Consider the following 6,277-nt stretch of genomic DNA (forward strand, 5'->3'; position numbering starts at 1 on the left):
GGGGAGAGAAGGGGAAGAGAAAAGAAGTCCTATCAAGCATTCTCAGTCACAAGGTCACAAGGGAAAAAAAGAAGCTAGCTCATCATACTCTGACCATAATAATATTGATAGTGAGCATCATTATAGAACTTTCTGGTTTACAAAGTGCTTTATGGATGTTATCTCATTTGATCTTCACAATAAAGCTGCAAGTCCTCTGTTATTATCCCTAATTTACAGATAAGGACACTGAGACTGAGAGAGATTAAATGACTTGCCCAAGATTCACATAACTAGCCTCTGAGGCAGGATTCTGAACTCAAGTCCTCTGGGCCACAAGTCCAACACTCTATCCATTATCCCACCGGGCTCGCCTCTTTGAGAAATTTCCAGCAGTGATCATTTTCTTCCGGCCAATATTCATACAAAACCTGCAGCACAATTTAGGTAGCCCAGAGCCCTTCTTTCCATCTCCTATCACTATGTCAATTTATCATAGATCAGCCAGAAACCTTAGAACAAGGCAGCCACTGGTTATTTCCATGGACACACTGTGGGAAAATACTTCCCTATTTCTGCTATCAATCAGATGAAAGGTCCCCTAGTGTGTAGCTGCAAGGGTACTAGAGTCCAAGTGAGCCAGCAAGAGCAAAATCTGCCCTTTTAAAAATTATACCAATAGGCTCAACCTTTTGTAAATGCCCTTTACCCTAGTGTTCTGGAGGCTCCATATTTCTATTTCTCTGACACTCAAGATAGAGAAAATGGCAGGGGGAAAATATACTCACTCATTGCACAGCAAGGGCTATATTCCTTTTAGGACAATTTTAGGTCATTCTATAAGGGGAGGAAACACAGATAGGAGGGCTTGAATCTTTACATGAATTTTAAAATAAAGTTGGTACACTCTATTTTTCTGTCATAAACCACATTTTAAATAATAAATAAATGAATATTCCATGAGTGCATATCTTGAGAGAAAGTGAATTAGAAGAAATTCAAGCTTCACAGCTGAAAGACTCCAGCTTATCTAATTCTATACTCCAATGAAGCTGATTTAAGTGAAGAGCCATCTTTGAAGTCCATGGGAACTCTGCAGGACAGCATAGTAAGTAAGGAATCGGGTCTGAAGTGAGTTCTCTAGACAATCCAAGCTAAAGAAATGTTGTCAACTAATTACTTATTTATATGGTATTTTAGACACATATATATTTATATATACATTTATGATGTTGAACTCAATTTTTCCAATCTGTCAGTAGAGACCTAGCTTGCCTTTATGAATTTATGGAACGGGAAAAATGAATATTGCCTCCCTTACTGCACTTATTCTTAAGGCTTCTTCACAAAAGAGAAACAAAAGTCCTATTTGGTTACATGGCTGGAATTGCTAACGTACACATGTCCAGATGTTTGTGTCCTGGTCACACAGATGCTGCCTCTGATCCCACTTCAATAACATCATAAGCGGCTTTGAAAACTCATTAGACTGTTGTTTTGGCCCGTGATTGCAGAGGCCACCCACTGTAAAAGAATGGTTTTCAACTTACACCAGAGACTCTAAGAGGGTTGAATAATTTGAGTGAAGCCAGTAGGATGAATATCTTTCATTCATATAGTACTTTTCACCTATGAAGTCAGTGTTTCCAGTTAGCAAGTTAAGCATTATCAACATCCGCCTTATGCATGGGTCAAGTTGGGTTCAAGGCCATTGAGTTGAAGTTATTTGTTCCTGTTACCAAGGAAGAGTTGAAGTCATATGCTGCTATGAAACAAAGCCTCATATTAATTAAGGTCTATCCTCTCTACCACAGGAGGGCAAGGGAACCTTTGTAGATATCCACAGATGGGGAAAATGTTTCAGTGATCCTGCTTGAGTTAAACCTAATCTCTAGTCAAGGATTAAAAAGTGAAATCAGAGGATTTCAAGCTGGAAGAGACCTCAGAGGTAATTTAATTGAACCCTCTCCTTCCACAGCTGAGAAGAATGAGGCTCAGGTATATTAAGGGAGTTGGCCAAAGTGACACAGGCAGTAAAAATCAGAGCTGGGATTTAAAACCAAGTCTTTGGATTCCAAATCCAGAGCACTTTACACCACTCCATGCTCTCCCACAGGGCTGTGTGGGCCAAGGAATGTGTAGTTATGCTGGTAACTAAAAGGCAATGATTTGGAGTCAGAACACTTAGGTTCTAGGTCCAGATCTGACACTCAATGAGCCAGTGACCATAGGCAAATCCATTAAATTCTCTGAGTCTTAAGTTTCCTCCTCTGTAGAATGGAGAAAATCATATTTATATTATGCAATTACCTCATTGAGTTGCTTTGAATAAAGCTCTTTGCAAACCATAAGGTTTTACATAACTGTGAGTTATTATTAACATTGTTTTTATGGATGCAATTTCTTGTATTTACTCTATGGTGATCTCACCACTTCAGGACTTCTGCAACCTGAATTTTAAAGAAATTCAAAAGAACATTGTATACAATAACAGCAATGTTGTTTTAAGGACAACTTTAAGCAACTAAGTCGTTTTAACTATAATAAATACCGAAATTAACTACAAAGGATCTATGAAGTAAGACACTATCTACATCCAGAGAAAGAACTTTTAAACACAAGTATGTATAGAATGATCTTACTTACATGGACATATTTGTGTTTAATGGTAGCCATCTCTAAAGTGGGGGGGGGGGAGAAGGAAGGAAAAAGGGAAAAAAGAAATTTACATGAAAATTTTATTATATATTGAAAAGGAATCATAAGTTGTACATAACAGATTTTCAGTTTCATGTGCAATCATCTTTTTTCATTCTACTATGTTATGGAAATAATTGTTTTATTTCATAAATTAAAAATAAACATTTTTTTTAATTTTAAAGATTTTTTTGCCTTGCTTCAGAACAAAAAGATGAATTTAGGATAGAGATATACAAAAAAGGGCCTTTTTTCCCCCTACATGTCTAGGAGGGTGCATAGAATTATAAAATATTAGGACTAGAAAGGATTGTAGAGCTCTTCTTACCCCATCCCTTCCTTTTTCAGAACAAGAAGCTTAGTCTCAAAGGAAGGAAATGGTCTTGCTGAAGGTCACTCAGCAAGTCAATAGCAAAGCTGGGACTCAAACCTATATGTCTTGCTCAGAGCTATAACTAGGAGTTTTTGTGGCCAGGACAAGTACCAAAAATTCTACTTGGGGCAAAGAACATGAAGCACAATTTGAATTGGAGGAGAGCAGGAATAAGGAAAATGGGAGATGAGCTCATTCCAGTTCATCATCTGGTAGCTTTTGATTTTAACTATTCTGGCTAACTAGGAGCTAAGCTCTGTTCCTTTGGTTCAGAAGGATTCTCAGAGCCCTGTAAATTTGACAATCTAGGGCAAAGCTACCCCACCTTAGTTATTGTTCTGTCACTTTTCTCCTCCAAGAAACAAAGGAAGAAAAAATCTTATTTGTCATGAAGATACATTACCTTTTCCTATAAATAATATTTTCTGTGCATATTGTATATAATTTTTCCACAGGTCCCTTCCCAAATACATTAGGAAAATAATATTTCTCCACCAAAAAATCTACTTAACTTTCATCTGTTTATAGCATTAGAATTTGTTTCCATGGAAATTATTACATAATTGTAAAAGAGGATAATGACTTCAGGTAGGAAAAAGAGCATTATTTCTACAATAGTATGTATTTTTCAGTTTTTCATTAAATGTCAGCAGGTTTTTACTCATTACCACAAAGGGTTTTGAACCATGTGTTGTATTTAAATAACTGTCATTGGTACAAGCAAAGAAAAATCATATACCTGTAAAATGACAAAAAAAAGTTATTTCAAAGCTGTGATTTTAGAGTTATAGCCTCTCCTAGAGGCAAATGGATTTGAGTGATTTGCATTCTTCCTGCTTTCCTTTCAAAAATAAAAATCTCTGAAGCCCAAATATCCCCCCAAGGCAAGTTTCTGTCATACAGTGGACCCAAACCATTTTCACATTTGAAAAATTTTTACTGAGGGTCCAAATAATGAACAAAAATATTATAGCTAGAATCTACTAGGCTATAGTTAATGTCTATAAGTGCATTCTGAAGAAAAGTTATTTCACAAACTATTTATAGAGTCTTAAGTCTGGAAAGGACCTTTGAGAATACCTAGTCCAACCCTCACATTTTTAAAGTGAAGAAACCGAGGTGACATCAGGTGACTAGCCAAGGCTCAAATTATGTCCCCACATTCCAAGTCTACAACATCAGTTATTCTTCTCAGCCAAACCAAAACTGAGCTTACCAAATCCCAGTTTTGAAAGGATAATGAAAGAATTCCCAAAAGGAGCTAAATGAAATTAATAGAAGCCCCCAAAAGAGGTGGAAGAAACAGTACAAATAGCACCCTGCTACTGATTAATGAACCAAGCTTGCCAATTGATTACAGTTTTCTTGCAGATTTCATGAGAAAGAGGGTGAGAGAATATAAGGCATTTATAGCATTGTCACAAGAGTACATTAAGTAAGTCATGGGCTGAAGCTGCCTACGGTGGTTTTGCATTGGGCTTACTATTGTGATTGATCAAGGCAGCCAAAAACATTTTGAATGACTGCACACTATAAGCTAAGTGTTGTCTCAGCTACTGTGTGGGGTACAGGAAAATGGTAAGATAGGGTTCCTGTGCTCATCGTGCTTATAGTCTATCTAATTAAGGACACAATACTAACTTACCAAAGGAAGGTGACCAATGAGAGATCATAGGATCATAGATTTATAGCTGGAAGGGACTTAGAGATTATCTAGTCAACACCCACCCCACCCCCCAACCTAGTCTTTATAGATGGGGAAACTGAGACCTGAACATGGCAAGTCATTTACCCAGGGTTATACAGGGAGCAGGTAACAAAGCCAGGATTTGAATCCAAGTCACCAGGTTCCAAATCCAATATAAGCAATGAGGAATAAGGCTCAGCAATTACAAATTCAGTGATTACAAATAAGGCTCAGAATACACAAAACTCCAGAAGGAGTAACACATATAGTGACTTAAATTCATATGAAAGAGCAGAAGACTGTTATTAGAGCTTGTCCTGAAAACAGATTTTGATGGTTGATGGAAGTAGAAAGTGGATGTTAAAAACTTAATATAAACACAGAGCAGACCTGAAGTGGGTAAGGACAGGGACACCACAACAAGAAGAAAAAAGAGCTGGGGGGCAACCTGTTGATTTCACAAGCTATCCATAGAAGGCATAACAATGAAATAATTTTAATTAATTGCAGCTCCATTGTGCCCTGCTGGCCCCTTTGTTACAGCTGGAGGAATATGATAGCGGAATGGCTATGATATCAAACTCAGGGTAGAAACATTCTGTTTTGTGGGGTAAGACAGAGAAGGGCAAAACTCTGGATTTACCAGGAATCCCAGAGTGAGAGGAAAATCAGGTTACATGTTTTTCTAAAATATATTTTTACCTGCCATTTGTTCTAATTTTTCTATATAACATGACTAATGTGAATATATGTTTAATAAGAATGTACACGTAGAGTCTATATCAGATCGTATGCTGTCTTGGGGAGGGGAAAGGGAAGGGAGGCAGAGAAAACTTAAAATTCAAAAGTTTGTGGAAGTGACTGCTGAAAACTAAAAATCAATTAATTAAATTTTAAATATATATTTATATATTTTTTAAAAACTAATATTTTCTTGTTTTCCATTTACAAGTATTTTATTCTAGATATATTTTTCCTTTTGAATATTTAAGTAATCAGCAAACAGCAGTAATCACTCTCATTTTATATTGGAGGAAATACATATTATTTTTTTACTTAAGGGTTTTTTCCCCTGTGAAATCACAGCAATTCTTCAGAGAAAAGTGTGTTTTTTGTAATGAGGCAAGAGATTTCAAAGGAGGAAAGAAAGTGTCATCCTACTCCTGAAAAAGCTAACTAGTGGAATAAAACAAGCAATTTCTTTGAGTGATAAAATTAAAAGGATGCCTAATTTTTGCAATTTCCTCACTATACCAGGATACATATATGCATATATGGATATATTATACCCACACCTGCTAGAATTTTAGTCAGATTGCAGTCTAAATATAGAAAATACATCACAGGTGTGAAGGGAAGGGACCTTCTAAAATCCACTCTTCAGTTCTGAACATAGGTATTGCACTTTTGTTAGATCTCTGACACTATCTGGAGTTTTAGGTTTGGTTATTCACTTATAACTGACAAGGGTATTACAGAATTGAACCTATTTGCTTATGGATACATGCTACACTCCACCATAGTTATAAAATACAAAGACT

Source organism: Trichosurus vulpecula, chromosome 1 (assembly GCF_011100635.1).
Source record: "Trichosurus vulpecula isolate mTriVul1 chromosome 1, mTriVul1.pri, whole genome shotgun sequence".
NCBI classification, from domain to species: Eukaryota; Metazoa; Chordata; class Mammalia; order Diprotodontia; family Phalangeridae; genus Trichosurus; species Trichosurus vulpecula.